General features: G+C 37.5%; 1 pseudogene; it reads right to left on the reverse strand.

Moving 5' to 3' along the window:
• Nucleotides 1-13959: 13959 nt before the first annotated feature.
• Nucleotides 13960-16818, reverse strand: part of LOC123646973 — a 76795-nt pseudogene continuing 73936 nt past the window's right edge.

Raw genomic sequence — 16818 nt, forward strand, 5'->3', positions numbered from 1 at the left:
CAATAGTAGATAACATTCACCCAGCACCTATGTGTTAAGCTTTGCAGCTAAGCCCTTTACATACATTATCTAGTTTAATCTTCAATAACAACATTATGAGACAGGTACAATTATTCATCTCCATTTGAAAGATTAAAAATCTATGGTTTAGGAGGGTAAGTTATCAATTAAATGACAGAGCCAATATTCAAACTCTTGTAGTCTGGCTCCAAAGCCTGCACCCATGAACCTTCCAAGGCCTCCTAGTGACTAAATAAACATTTGTTCAAGGGCCTTTTGTGCTCTCGGTACTATGCTGGGTGGTGTGCATACAATGACCAATGACTTTAAAGAGCTCAATGTATACAAAATGATAAAGAAAATGTATGATGAAGTCATTTGGTAGAGTCCGGGATAACTTGCTGAGGAGTTTATTCTTATTCTCTTTGAAAATAGTAGGTGATATTAGACTTGATCAAGTAATTATATAATTTAGTTGTTCTATATTTAAATATATACAATAAGATTAGATTATGGCAGTTTTTTTAGTGGTTAAAATTAATAAACATCTCTGGAGAATATCTTTTTTGATGGATTTTTATTTTGCCATATAATAGCAATTCTAACTTGCTCAGAAAATTTTAAAATTTTAAAACTGTGTTCTTTTTTTCACTCTTGTATCTCCAATGACTAGAATAACACTTGGTATTTGGTAAACACAATACCACATTTCACTGATACTAAGAGGCCATCAATTATTGGATATATCATAACTTTAAATGTGATCAAGAAGAAAATACATTGCCAATTAAAGTATGACAAATTATTTATTATTGCTTTGAATTTTAATTAAATATTTATCCAAAATGTTATTTTGGACTTATTTTGACACAGATTTATCATTTATCATTCTAGTGAAAATGAAATTAGAGAATGAGAGAAGCTGAACTATTCCTATAGATTTTCACATTCAGAGTCCAACTTTCCTAACTGTGTATCAACTCAGAGTTGTTGCTATCCATGTTTTTCAGTACAATATTGCCTTTTGTTCCATAAGGGCATTTATAATGTGGTATTTCTAACAGTGCTATACTTTTGTCTCTGTGGTTTTTCTTGTGAGCCGTTCCCACCCATTCTGTAATATTGCTGCTAGTGGTCCTTTAATCTTGTCAGGTTTAATAGATAGTTTTCAGACTATAATAACAGAAATCATATCCCCTTCTCAAATAATTCTTTTAAAATAGAACTACCACATGATCCGGCAACCCCACTACTGAGTATATATCCAAAGGAAATGAAGTCAGTTATGTCAAAAAGATGTCTGCACTCCCATATTTATTGCAACACTATTCACAATAGCCAAGATATGGAATCAACCTAAGTGTCCAACTACAGATGAATGGATAAAGAAAATGTGGCACATATACACAATGAAATATTATTCATCCATAAAACAGAATGAAATCCTGTCATTTGGAGCAACATGAATGAACCTGGAGTACATTATGTTAAGTGAAATAAGCCAGGCACAGAAAGACAAATACCACATGATCTCACTTACATGTGGAATCTCAAAAGTTGATCTCAGAAGTAGAGAGTAGAATGGTGGTTACCAGAGACTGGGAAGGGTAGGGTGGAGGTTTATGAAGAGAGGTTGGTCAATGGGTACCAAATTACAGTTAGGAAGAAGTTCTGATGTTCTATGACACACTAGGATTTCTATAACTATAATAATAATAATGTACTGTATATTTCAAGATAGCTGGAAGAGAGGATTTGGAATGTTATCATCACAAATAAATGATAAATGTTCAAAGTGATAGATAAGCTAATTAGCCTGACTTGACTATTACACAATATATTCATGTACTGAAACATCACACTATGCCCCACATATATGTGCAAGTATTATGTGTCAATTATAAAGAAAAACTTTTAAAAAATCCTTAAATATCTCATTAATTGAAACCTCAAGAGAATGAAGCCATTCAGTAATGCCAGCAGGAATAACAATTAAGCTTGCATATGTGCAGGCAACGACAGGTATATACATCACAACCAACACCTGGCCCACAGTGTTTGCAGTTTCCCAACTGAAAGATGCATCCCAATTTTAGAAATGTTAAAATGTGAAAAATGTAATTTTTCAAACTGCTGAAATATGATATTGATAGAGGTGTCAGGGGAAGGCAAGCAAGATAGATGGGGATGGAATGTTTTACATGAAATAAATTAAGCATTTAGCTCAGTGCCTTATCCTTGCGTTTCCTTCCAGTAACAGAGGCTGGAAGTATTCACACAGTCATTTATACGCTCTTCTCACATGAAAACTATCATCAAGAAGACAGTTGGCCAAGAGTCTCAGTAAAACGTAATACTCTAATAAATGCAATACCATTCATTCATCTTATTGTTTATTGATAACCTACAGTATATCCAGTACTCTTCTAGTTGATGGGAATAGAATCACGAATTAAAAGGTCCACAGAGCTTACTCTCTAATGAGGGAAGGCCATATTTTAAGTAAAAATTAATTGAACAAAAATCTAGGGTAATAAGTTTTGTGATATTATTTATAGAGAATAATTGGGTTGGGTGGGGTGTTCTTAAATAGGTGGTCAAGGAAGGCCTGTTTGTGGGGGGATATATACTGACTGAGGCAACATGGATGGCTGGGTGAATAAGTGGAAAGAACATTTTAGAAGTACTGTCTCAGCATAGCTTTCACTTAACTTTCCTCAGGTGGGGATGGGTGGGCCAGTTTATTTCTGCAACAGAAATTCCTGCTACATTCCAACTTCAAATTTAAAGGGAGACAACCATTTCTCCAAATTAGAAAAGCTCTTGATACCTTTTTCTCTCTCTTTGTGAGCTTATTAAGTAATAAAACCTACACAAACCAGGGGACATCTCCCTGAATGGACTCATGATAGGTATGTGGTCAAAATTAAAGTTAGCTATAAGTCATGGTTTGTTTTTGATGTCCAGTCAGCATATGATCATAGAACCATGAATATTTAGTTTAAAAATATTTGCTGTATGTAATTACCCATCAACGTTTCTTCAGGCTTTGATTAAATTTTTGTTTTAGTAAGGGCAACTGATTTTTAAAATGTAAAAATGCCAAAATTACAAGTCTTTGAGAGTTTTTAAGAGAGATTCACCATCCTTGATCTCAGCAAAACTTCAAATTCTGAGGAACATGTGGAGACAGTTTCATTAAGTGTCACTTGGTGGTAGCATAACAAAATTGCTATAAAAGTTCCTGGCTTTGGAGAACTAAATTCTTTAACGAATAAGCTAATGAAAGCAATATGTTATGGCTGCTTTTAACATATAAAAATCATGCTAGTGTTTTTATAAGTTATGGAGGAAAATATTGTTAAACACCATAAGTCATAAAAATTTTACTTTCATTAATACAGCATTCATTAACAAATATTTATTGTTCCTATTATATGGCAGGAACTGAGTGAAGAGCTTGGGCTAGAAAGATTAATTAAAAGTAGTCTCTATTTTGGGATCTATTATGTCCCCCCCAAATTCATATGTTGAAGTCCTAACCTCTAGTATCTCTGAATGTGACTAAATTTGGAGATAGGTAGGATCTTTAATGAGGTAATCAAGTTAAAATGAGGTCATTAGGATAGGCCCTAATTGTATATGACTGTTGTATTTATCAGAGGAGGAAATCTGGACACAGACACACACGGAGGGAAAACTGTGTAAAGACAAGGGAGAAGACTGCCATCTACAAGCCAAGGAGAGAAGGCTCAGAAGAAACCAACCCTGTCATGTCAACACGTTTTGGGTTTTTTTATTTTGACTTTTGTTTGTTTGTTTTGTTTTTTAAGAGACAGGGTCTTCCTCTGTTGCCCAGGCTGGCACAATCACAGCTCACTGTAACCTAGAACTCCTGGGCTCAGGTGATCCTCCCATCTCAGTCTCCCAAGTAGCTAGGACTAAGGTGTACAACACCATGCCCAGCTCACTTTTAAAAAAAAAATTTTGTAGAGTCAGGGTCTTCATGGGCTATGTTACCCAGGCTGGTCTCAAACTCCTGGCCTCAAGCACTCCTCCCCACCTCAGCCTCCCAAAGTGCTATGGTTACAGGAGTGAGTCACTGCTCCTGGGCTCTCAACACCTTGATCTCAGACTTCTAATCTCCAGAATTGTAAGAAAATAAATTTCTGTTGTATAAGCCACCTAGTGGTATTTTGTTATGGCAGCCCTAGCAAACTAATGCAGTTTCTAGGCTCATGGGGGCTAACACCCTAATTAAAAGAAAAAAAAAAAAAAGTGGAGACAAAGTAATTATAAGACAACATGAGGGGTTTTGTAATAGACATGTTCTCAGAATGTGATGAAATCTTGGTGGGGGTGGAATTCATTCTTATGGATGATGCTGAGAGACATATAAGAAGATTCAATGTGTGTTTTTAAGAATGAATAGAAACTTCCCAGGAAGAGAAATGGTAATGAGAAGGAAAAGTATTTAGGTAAAAGAGGATGTTGTATTTGGAGATGGATAGGCATGGGAGCACAGGGAGTGTTGCAAAAACCTGAGTTGTTCTGAGTTGCTTGTGTTAGGAGACAACCCTAGAAAGGTAAGTTGGGAATAGACTTTGAAGAGATCATAAGCCCTGTAAAAGTGGATATTTATTGTCCAAATTACTTTTTTTCTTGTAAAATTGCTTACAACCCACCCAAAATGTATAAAGTAGGTTAAAAGGAGTTGACCAAAGAAAGAAAGAAAGAAAGAAAGAAAGAAAAAGAAAGAAAGAAAGAAGAAAGAAGAAAGAGAGAGAGAGAGAGAGAGAGAGAGAGAGAGAGAGAGAGAGAGAGAGAGAGAGAGAGAAGAAAGAAAGAAAGAAAGAAAGAAAGAAAGAAAGAAAGAAAGAAAGAAAGAAAGAAAGAAAGAAAGAAAGAAAGAAAGAAAGAAAGAAAGAAAGATAGATAATGGGTCAGTAAAATATGGTAACCATAAGCAGCAGAATGTTTGCAAGACTGGGCTTAATTTTAACATTTCTGGAGCCAGAGCACAATGAGAAGTGGGTAAGTGAGTTGGAGGAAGTTCAGTTTCTCAGAATATCATCTTCTTGGGGCCAACGAAGTATTTTCTGCATTAAATAAAGAGGACAATTTGACATTACATTTTATACTGGGGAATTTGAGTGATATAATGAATAATATCTTCAGCACCATTTTGCAGCTAACGCAGCAACAGGTTTAAAGTCTCTCTTCCATTATTCTGTTTTGCACAAGCTGAGGGCTTATCTTTATAGTGAGATTCCCTAAAGGTTCCAGTAGGGGATAAATTGAAGGGCTCGAGCAGTCTTCTAGGGATCTGACTGGAACCAGGTACGGGGTTTGAAGTATGTTTAAAGTTGATAATCATGCCTTCAACAATCTTTTCTAAATGTTGCTTCTCTCAGCTGAGATTTTTACAAGAGATGCTAGAAGATGTAGAACTTATCTTGTAAACATTGGGAAACCATTACAGATTAGTAATCTAAGAACCAAGATACACAGACAGGGATTTTGGAAGGAAAACTCTAGCCATCAGTAGAGGGGTAGGTTTCAGGGTAGGAGTGCTTGACTATGCAAGCAGTCTGAGCTTATGATAAAACCATGGCCACACTACTTTTGAGTGCCCCAACATCAAATACAACATTGCAACTAAAGTATACTTTAATTTCCCTGGAAAAATAGATTTATCTTTGTTCTTATGCATACTTGATAAAGATATTTGAGGATGTACTGGAAGTCATTAACATTACACATGCATATACTATTTAAACATTAATAAACTGATAGAAAACTACTTTCAATATTTCTTCAGAGCCCATTAAATCCCAAACTTAGCAATACTTGAAAGAGTCCCACAGAGTATAATTTATGATTGCCATTTATAATTATCTTTTTAACTCTTTTTTTTAAATACTTCATATTCTGTAGTCCTAAATAATAAGAACCTTACATAATTTCCCTTAAACACCTTTCTTGTAGAAAGCATATATTTGATAATATTTAAATGTTATTTTAAAACATTTTAGTAGTTTGGGAAATAAACCTAACTGATTAAAATAATGATGCCACTTATTATTTAGCTGATTGGAGGCTTCAGAAAATAATCATCTGAGCCAAATTGTTTTCATTCATTCTAAGCTCATTTCAGAACATATACCTATAAAACATAATTCTAATAGTGAATTTTAGTAAATAAGAAGATGTATCTTACAGCTCAAATTAGCAATGATGCTCAGAAAAATTTAAAGGTGGTTTGTTTGAATTGGTTTGTTGATTTTATGATCAGACGATTTAGGTTTCATTATTGAACTCCATCAATGTTTGCCATATCACTTAATCTTCCTATAAAATATTTACACTAAGTAAACTACCACTGGCTAATATGTCACATCATGAATTGATGGCCCAGAGACAAGACCTTATGCTGTTTATAGACTAATATAATTAGGAATGACATTAAGGTTAGCTTGTCTTGCCTTTCATCTAAAATATCTCTGAAGCACATGGTTAATGTGTTGCTAAATCATGTCTCCTTCAGTCTTAGAAAACAAATACACACACGAATGTATATACACATATATATAGGTATGTGTGTATCTGGTAAATATGATATCCAACAAAAATGGGCATGAAGATTGGCCTTCTAGGTAGGTGAGGAGGCTGAGAGAGGTACAGATCTCCATTCACACTCTTTTATTGCCATCACCAGTTCTCACCCAAGATTAACTGTGATAAAATTATAGAGCATAATAAGACCTTTAACAATTGACTGGCAGGTGAATTTCTAAACTACCAATTTTTACCTGGGGGGGGTATGTATATGTGTGTGTGCATGTGTAGCAGTTATAACAACTACCTGTGAGGGGTTATGTTAAATTACTCAAGATATTCAATAAACAAATCATACCCAAAGTGGGAGCTTGGAGGGGTGGGGTAGAGTATAGGTTTTATATTGATTATCACGGGGTTTGTCAACAATCGTAATTATGTTACAGTCTCTTATTCCTCAAGCACTTTGGTGAGAAGAAAGAAAAGGTTGAAATCTGTTGGACCAAAACTGCCAGAAATGATAATTTATCTGTATTGCTGGGCAAGCTCCAGCAATGAAAAGTACTTTACTGTTTATACTTCATTCTAAACCAGTGTTCTAAATCGTGGACAGTGATCATGTCTATCGCTAAAAACTTCCATGATTAAATCGGAGCCTAGCTCTTCCCTTCTGGTTTCCTAAGGCTAACAAGAAATCTCTAGACTTACACTGCCCAAATACACCTATTGAGCACTAAGTGTCAAGCTGGGAAGATGTTGTGGTAAAGCACCAGGAGTAATTCCCTTCTTAGCTTCTCAAGAGCCATCTCATACTGGGGAAAACACCAAAGACCCAATGAGAACCCTTAATTTCCAAATCCTAGAGCCCACATGAGATTGAGGAGAAGTTCATTAAACAGTTACACTTTTTCTGTACACCTGAGCCTTGTGATCAGGGAGTGTTCAATGTTGTCAACCAGAAAAGGTCACAGTGCTCATGTGTCCAGACAATGGAAGTCTACTGCATGATCAGGCTCTAAGCAGTAAGTGAGCTTTAACTTCAAAGAGTACTTAAAATGACTCTCCCATCACTATGGAGAAGTGATGCAAATCATTAAGGCAAAATATAAATGAGGAAATGTCAACAGGGAAAATGCAGACATGGAGTACTAAATGAGAGAGACCACATTATCTTGCTTTATCATTTTCTTGGCCCGTTGGTTAAGGGTTGTTAGTTCTTAAAGGATTTGGGGAAATGATGTCAGCATATAGAGTAGATTTTTCAAAATAATTGTATTTAAGTATTTCTAGTAAATCATATACATATAGTTTTCTGTTATGAGCTTAGTCATTTCAATAATTTTTGTTTGTTTGCTTTCTTCATGAAGGCTTTGATTAAAAAATGTACTCTTCTGGATTCTGTCAAGTTTCTAGCTACAGCAAATAGAGTAAATAACAATGGCTGTAACACTTGAAGTGGTATTTGGCTAATTAAGATCCCAGCAGGAGACCACTGATACATTCTATACCTCCTTCCTCCACAACTTTTATTCATTCTTATCTCTTCGATGTGAATTACTACTAATTTTAGAACTAATTTGACCATGTAACTGCACATCATCTTATTTTGATTTTTAACCATTTCATACACCTTGGCTTTCACTCTAAAATAATTATTTTAAAAAAGATCTAATACATCTTTGGTGATCCCTATGGAAGGCTTTAGAAACTGAACTAAATACGAGGCTGTCTGGAAAGTATTCAACCATGTAATATGAAAAATTATATTAATAAACAAGGCTGCATACTTTCCAGAAAGCTCTTGTATTCCCGTAGTATCATGTTGCTCTTTTCATTTCACATGAAGCCATAGTTATATTTTTACTCTCTATTAATATAATGTTTGCATAGATGAGCACTTGACCTTAAATATGTCAACTTGACTTTGTTGAAATTTACCTTGTCATGATACAGTTGTGTTTTTTTTTTTTTTTCATTTTCACATAAATCTTACGTAGTAGTCTGGATTCAAAACGTTCACTATTCAATAAACGTAAACAATGAACCATGACACTTCAGGGACATTCTAAGCATTTCGTTCGCATATCTACTCTTGGGTACTAGATGTATTCAAAGCTCTTAAAATAATTGAATCTACATGTAAGTCTTTGAACACTTTGATTTATAAAGAGAAATTTTGAGTTTACTGCTCTATGCTTGAATTTTCAGGCTGCTAGGATGGATTTATTCTGAAAACTCCTTGTGAGGGTACCTCACAAAAACATAATGACTTATACTGAGCAGCAGGAGTGCTAGGGAATTTACAGTCTGCCTTAGAACAAAATGGAAAGTTACCAAGGAACTAGTGAGGAGTATGGTAGCACGGGGTGCTTTACTCAAGGCAATCTTGAACAAATGCCTTGTCAGACAGTGTTTCCAAAATAGCAGTGAAAAATCACAGTTACAACTAATAGGCTCAAATGGACAGTTTTAAGATACAGTCTAAAAAGTGCCATGGAATAATTGAACTTCTTAATTGTCAACCAGATCTAGAAGTTATTTCCAGAGTTAGTGATACTGAGGAGTCTAGGTAAGAGCTGGGATCTGGATTCACAGAGGCTTCACTGGAAGCTGTGCCTGGAAATGCAAATTGTGTCAGGCTGGGGAGAAATTTCTGTCTGGCAACACCACTTGTCCTCCATCCTACCTGCATTATCTGTGGGAAAATGGTTTTCCCTTAGAGTCAATTTCATTTAACGAAAAAGTACATGTAATTGGATTTCTTTATATTTATTATCAGCAAAAAGAAATAAAAAGCATATAATATGAATCTTGGGAATCAGTATCATTGGATGAAAGTTTAACACAATAGTTGGAATCCTAGATTCTTAGCTAAAAATGGCTTTTTGGTTAAAAGAATATGGCCTGGAGTGGAAAATTACATCATAGGAATTTTGACAGCCAAAATCTCTTGTTAAGATTCTTCTAAAGGATCAAACTATCAGTACATACAATACCTTGGTAAACACTTTACTTTCTTCAAACAATTTTTGAATATTCCCATTTCAGGTTGAGAATTAGGAGACGCTTTCCTCTAAAACAGGGGTCCCCAACCTATGGTGAGTTGTATAATTATTTTATTATATATTACAATGTAACAATAATAGAAATAAAGTGTGCAATAAATGTAATGCTCTTGAATCATCCCCAAACCATCCCCCCTGTCCCCAGTCTGTGGAAAAACTGTCTTCCACGAAAACGGTCCCTGGTACCAAAAAGGTTAGGAACCGCTGCTCTAAAACATGAAAACAAATATGGCTGTAATGCTACTTCCATCTTTCCCTCTTCATCACACATAGAAATTTCTGAGTTTGATTTCACATTACTGCAGAAAAATACAGTTATAAAGTTTGTTTTAAAATTATGCATGTTATCTTTGGGGAGTTGGGGTGGGAAACTGGTTCTGAGTCAAAATTTTAATAAGAAAACCGATCCACTTCAGGATGGCATATGAAATAAAAGTCTATTACCGTATTTATAGAATGCTAAATGTATTAAAAAATAGTATTTAGCATTCTAAGTGAAATTGAAATTATTTTAACAGGAAATAGACAAAATGTTATATTTCATATAGACATTGTCATGGAAATGCTGAGGTTGCCAAACACATGCAGCTAAATTTTCCCACTGCTCTTATAAAATAGATTCTGCTCTTTCTCTCTGAACACCAACATGTGTTCTCAGTACAGAGACAAGTCATTCAAAACAGAAGGTGTATAGCTTCTGTTGGACTATTTCCCAGCACAGTGGCCTCCGGTGCAATCTTTGGCTATGTAAGCATGAGCCAGTTCAACAGTGCGATAAACATTCTTCCCTTCCTCCACATTAGTGGCCCAAATAGTAATTTGTCCAAGAAATTGCCTGCTGGTGCTATAATCTCAAATCTCTCTTCAACTTGCAGAAAGGTATTCATGTCCACAAACAAATAGAAGAAGAGGAGGGACATTTCTATTGAGCAGCTGAACACTAAAACACTAATTGCTTAAAGTAATTTGGAACATATTTTGGGGATCATAATACAAAGAAGAACATGACTTAAAGAAATTATTATGTAAATAGGAACAATTTGAATTATTTCTACCTGATCTCATTTCTGTTGAGCATTTACTAAGCATATGTAGCATTACTCTCCGAGGCTAAGCAAGCCAGCTGTAAAGTAATAATCATTTCTTTCCTTATGAAAATAAGAGTTACATTAAAATCAGAAAATAGCAGTAACAGCACTGTACAAATAAAATTCTCTGCAATTATGTAAGGAAATTGGCCAGAATACTAATAACCTCAGAATTAATTCAAAGTTGAGCATTTTGTTTTAACTTTACCCGGAATAAAAAATAAATTATTCACTGACAAAGAAAAACAAAGCCTCAGTTAAAATTACTTCATTCTGACCTATCCTTTTTGATCTCTCCTCTACATTCTTCCATTCTTAAATATACTCAAGGTTATGACCCCAAATATTTATTATTTGTCATATAATTTTCTATGATAATCACCTCTGTCTTGCTTAATTCTAATGGACCTTTTCTTTCATCTGACAATATCAATATGTGTGATACAAAAAACTCAAATTATTCCAGAGATTATAACATGTAGGATGGAAGATGAGTAAAAGGCAATACACATAGACAAAATTTTTAAGATCTATGTTGGAGCAAGAAACTAGAGATTTTTTTTGTTTTTGTTTTTGTTTTTGTTTTGGCTATATTTTCCTTAAATCCTGTAAGGATTTAAGGAAACATTTTGGCAACAAAAGGCAAAAGACCAGTGTTGCCTTTAAAAGGCAACATTTAAAAATATATGTATTGGATTTAGATGCTTCTTATTCAATTAAAATATGTAGAGTTATTCAATTCATTTTCATGCTATTGAAAATTTGTTAAATACTCTGCATACACAGTAGCAGGAGGCATAATCTATTTTTTATTGAAGAACGTCAATATTCTAATTTAGTTTCACTAGAGACGGTATATAATCTGCTGATGACATGATTAAAATGTGACATAAGATTTAACTTATCAGATAAGATAAAGTAACTTATCTGTACTTTATTGTTTATGATGTTTGTCTAGTATCTAGAAAAAAAAATCCTGTAAGTATAGTTGTGTTCATAACTACAGAAATAATTTTTCTTCAGTCCCTGAATGTGATCAGGAAAGATTGTAGTTAGAAAAATATCTCCATTAGTGTTAAATATTCAGATGTATTTATGTGCACAAAATTCTCTGCAAACTACAGATGAAAATATTCCAAAGATTTAACAATTCACCAGGAGGGAGGGTGGTGAGGTGAAATAAGATAAAACATTTATTGAAGGCATTTCATCTACTGAAGCAACCAAAAAAAGGAAAGACCAGTGTTGCTCAAAATTTAGTGTGCCCCAGGAGGCTGAGGCAAAAGGCTATCTTGAGCCCAGGAGTTTGAGGTTGCAGTGAGTTATGATGAAGCCACTGCACTCTAGCCCAGGCAACAGAGTGAGACCCTTTCTCAAAAAGAAAAAAAAGAAAAAAGTAGTGTGCATCAGAGTCACCAGGAATGCTTGCTAAAAATTCAAATTTCTAGATTCCACTGCCCAGAAATATTTAAGTATGCCTGGGACCCAGGGATCTGCATTTTAACAAGTACTCCAGGAAATTATAATGCATTTAATTTCGGGATCAAACTTTAAATCAAACACAGGTAAGAAACTAACTATTGGGTAAGTGTTAAAGAAGAAATTGGTAAAGCAGAGTACAGATGGGAAGGCAATCATTAGCAAATAAAGCTGATGATCTTGTTTCCTATTTTGCTGGGAAAAGGAAGCAGGAAAGGATTCCCAAAAGGTCCCCCAGAACATTTATCCAATCCTTTGCACCTATGACCCTATATTAAGTAAAATTTATTCCTTCTCGCAAACCATGCCCTTAGCTGAGATCAATCATTCCACTTGACCAGCAGTCCTGTCACCTTACCTACTAAAGATTCCAGAAATTCTTGCCTTTCTACTGCAGAACCACATTTACCTCTTTGTTCTCTGACCATTATCAAGAGCATAAAGTATTGTCACATTTCCATTACTTCATTAGAAAACACAATTCTCCATTTTACTTTCCCTTTTGGCTACTATCATAATTTTGTTTCTCCTTTTATAATAAAAATATCCTCCTAAGTTGTTTCTGATCACTGTTTCCAATTTCCCTACTTTCATATTTTCTTGACCTCTCTCCAATCAGGATTTTCTCCTTTCCATCAAAACTGCTCATAAAAAAGATCATCAGTGACCCATATGTTGCTATTAATAAAACCAATGATCAATTTTTAGTCCCTATCTCACATGGCCCAATACTGGCGTTTGACTTAGGTCATATCTCTAGATTCTATATCCTCCTCACTTGGCTTCCAGTACCTCAGGCTGCTTTACTTCTTAACTTCCCATTCCTTTTCTTCCCCTCCCACCAACATTTGTCCTTGTCTTCCTTCACTGTTTTATTGGAGATTTCACCAAGTCTCATAACTTTACACACCATCTACATGGCAGATGATTACCAAATACTTATCCCTTCAGAGTCATATTTCCCACAGTTCTTTTTGAATAGTCAATGGACACTTCAAATTTAACATTTTCAGGAACAAATTTGTAACCATTTTCACTCTTGTCTCCTCATCTACACTTCCACAACCTTTCCTTCCTCAGAAAATGGCAACTCTATACTTCAATTTGCTCAGACAAAAAATCTTTTTTTTTTTTTTTTTTCAAAAAGACATAAAGAATCTTTAATAAAAAGTTTAGGGGGAAAAAAAAAAAAACATGCCTTCATTCCAAATCCCCAGATTCAGGCTCTCAGGGACGCTTCACGGTAAAACTTGGGGCAAAGCAAGGCGGTCAAAGACGCGTGTGGAACTAAGAAGCCAGCCCCGGGCAGGCGGCGTGGAGTCTGCGCGCTGGGACTTGGAGGGAGGGGTCTCAGCCAGGTCGGTGAATTAAACTGCCAGCTACTTCTGAGATAGAGAAATTCAGAAAAAGCCCGGTGAGGGGGTGGAGAATGAAGTCATGGAACAGCTGGGAGGGTTTCTACTGGGGCAGAATGGGGTGGGGGGGGTCTCCTCACCAGCAGGACGACATTCACCCTGGACAACAGTCACTGCCAGACCCCGTGGCCTCCCTACCTCGCGCAGAACTGCTCGGATTTATGCCGCTGCCCGGCCTCGTCAGCCCTGGCTCCGCGGAAGCGACAGCGTCTGGGTTTTCTGTAGCTCCCCGGCCATTTCCTTATGAGGTAAGACCAAGACAAACCTGGCCTGAAAACACGGTGGACGCGGGGGGCAGGCAAACAAAGTAGAACGGCGCCTTCCCGCCTTTCCCCGACACGTGACTGAGGCAGGTCACGGCCCGTGGCCGCTGCGCATGCGGAGACGCCGAACTCCGCCAGTAGGAAGAGGAGGCCGGCAGTGCGTCACCTGTGGAGGCGGGGCCGCCGTGGAGTAGCCAAACAAAAAGTCTTGAAGTCATTCTCACCTTCTTTTTGTCACATCCCATATGTGATCCACTAGTGAATCCTTTCAGCTCTACTTTTAAAATTTGTGTATCCAGACTATTATTTCTTACTGCTTCTACTGCTAACATTCCAGACTAAGCTGTTCATTGCATTGTCTCACAAGGCAGACCAGAGTGATGCTATTTAACTGAAGTTCGTATCCTGTCACTCTTCTGTTCAAAACTTTAAAATCCCCATCTTACTCGGAATAAAAGCCAAACCCTTATAAGGGCCTTCTTCAATAGTAAAATTATGTCAAGTAAATTCAAGTCAAGCTATGTTGTCAAGCCAAGACATGTCAATCAATCCAAGCTGAGGCAAATCTAGTCACGTTGTGTCAGGACACAAGTCAAGACAGGTCATTTCAAGTCCTAGATGATCTCCCCACCCACCCTTTACTTCTTGACCTCATCCCTTCTTACTCTTTGTCTCACCAGGCTTCAACCACACTGGCCTCCAGCCTATTCCAAAGCTCCCAAATCATGATCTTTGCTAGTACTATTCTACCTGAAATGCTTCCTCCAGAACCTCCTATTACATGTTCAGTTATTTCTTTTTCATTTTTACTCAACTGTCACCCTTTCATTCAACCTCACTTTCCTATCCTATCTAATGCTGCAACATGCCCCCACCCAAAAGCATTGTAGCCCCTTTCTCTAATATGGCTTTGAATTTTTTAACTAATAACATAGGTTTTACCTATTTGTCTTGTTTATTATCTGTCATTTCCTTGTGTACCTCAAAATACAAGCTTCCTAAATTGAGGGATTTTTGTCGCACTTACTAACTTTTGTGCTATAGAGCAGCAGTTCCTGGCACAAAGTAGGTACTCAAAAAAAATAGTTCTTGAAAGATGAATGGAAGATAGTTAAGAGTAATATCAAAATCTAATTATTGGGGACCTCCTCAAATCTGGGCAAAATCTTAGTTAATTAATATGAAAACATGGAATGGCAGCTGATGATGAAGTAACAATCAAGACTCAGGGCAACCTCCTCCAGCCTCCATCAGCTACCTTCTTTCCTTTATATTTTATGCAACTTATCTTGTCCTTTTTAAAAGGGACATTTTTAAATATCCTCAGAGGGTTTTGGTAAAAAGTAAACATTTTTTCATCACATGGAATACTTTCTAAAACATTTTAAACATGATTGAGAAAATTCAGTTATAGACTTCCCCCTTTTCCCACTCCCTCCCTTAAAGATTTTCTTAAAGATACATGGATTGAGGGAGAGGCTTCACGATGCCTGACTAGAAGCATCTGGTATACGCCTTTCCATAAATAAGGACCAAAATAGTGACTAGATAATCACACTTTGAGTAGATCACCTAAGAAAGAACATTGGAATTCAACAGTGAAGTGACAGGAAATACCTAAAGCAATAGAGGAAAATAAGGCAGCCTGCTTAGCTGGGATTGGCTAGGAGCCTGGAGAGGTTCCCTAATGTGACCAAAGGGTAAGTGAGTGACCCCCGGCAGTCCATATTCCCATCATGGACTCTTGCATCCTAGCCACAGGAGAGCCCTTTGACCCATGTAGGCCCTGAGACTAACAGCGAGATTTCTGGAGACCATGTGAAGGCACTGCCCCAGAAAGGGAGCTCTGAGCTCTGAGCCCTAAGCAGTGACAACAGGGTGCCATTTTGAGAGGCTAGCCCTGGCCAGACTGTATCCTGTCCTGGGCCAACAGACCCTGCATCTCTATATCTTTGGAGACCCAGTGATATCCCCCAACCATAGCCACTACTACAGCTGGCTGCTGCCTCTAGGGATGAAGCATAAGCCAATGGCAAAGACCCTACGCCCCCAGCAGTGAAGCCACTGCATGTTTTCTCGCACTCTGAAGACAAACTCTCCCTCCCACAGCACCTGCCCCTGTGGGCTACCATAGCAAGGCTGAAGTCCAAGAGAAATTGCACCCCCTCAGCTGCCTGCATATAGCTGCTGCCATTAAAAGATGCAACTCTGCCCTCTCCAGTAGCAGAGCTGCAGCACAGCCACTACCACCCCCACTTGAGCATTCTGCTGGCAGCCTGTGGATTATCCCACTCCTGCCTATAACAGACAGCACCTGTACAACCACTGGGGAGCCTGTGGAAAGGTCTGCCCAACTCAGTTCCACCCCTTTCCCTCCCAATGCCTATGCATACCATCTGGGGGCCTAGGACTGCCCAGCCCAGTCCACCACTATTGTGACCTGAGTACTCCTTCTGAAAGCCTAAGTTTGGGCCTATCCAATCTGCTGTTACCACCACTGTGGGCACCTGCCCACACATGCCACCTGTGGGCCTGGGGATGTCCTGCCCAGCCCATCACACCAACACCAGCACAGACCACTTGGGACCCAGAGGTTAGTTCTGCCACTGCTACTACCATCACCTACATCACACCTGTTGCCCAGGAACCTGAGCACTGACTTACACCCACTTGGCCCACTGCTGCCACTATGAGCACCAAAGCAAACCACCAGGCCCAAGAATCTGCCCACAGAGACCTGCTAACACCAGTGGCAATGTACACTGCCCTGGGGCCCAAGGACAGGCATGCTCAGCCTACTGCTGCCATCACTTGAGCCCAAGACAGATCCATCTGGTGTCCCCATTTTCATCACAACATCCACTAACAACTGCACATTAAGCCACTGAGGAAATCACAGTCACCACTGTCATTGTTCACAGCCAAAGAAATCATATGGAGACTATACAAC

Source organism: Lemur catta, chromosome 11, assembly GCF_020740605.2.
Source record: "Lemur catta isolate mLemCat1 chromosome 11, mLemCat1.pri, whole genome shotgun sequence".
NCBI lineage: Eukaryota > Metazoa > Chordata > Mammalia > Primates > Lemuridae > Lemur > Lemur catta.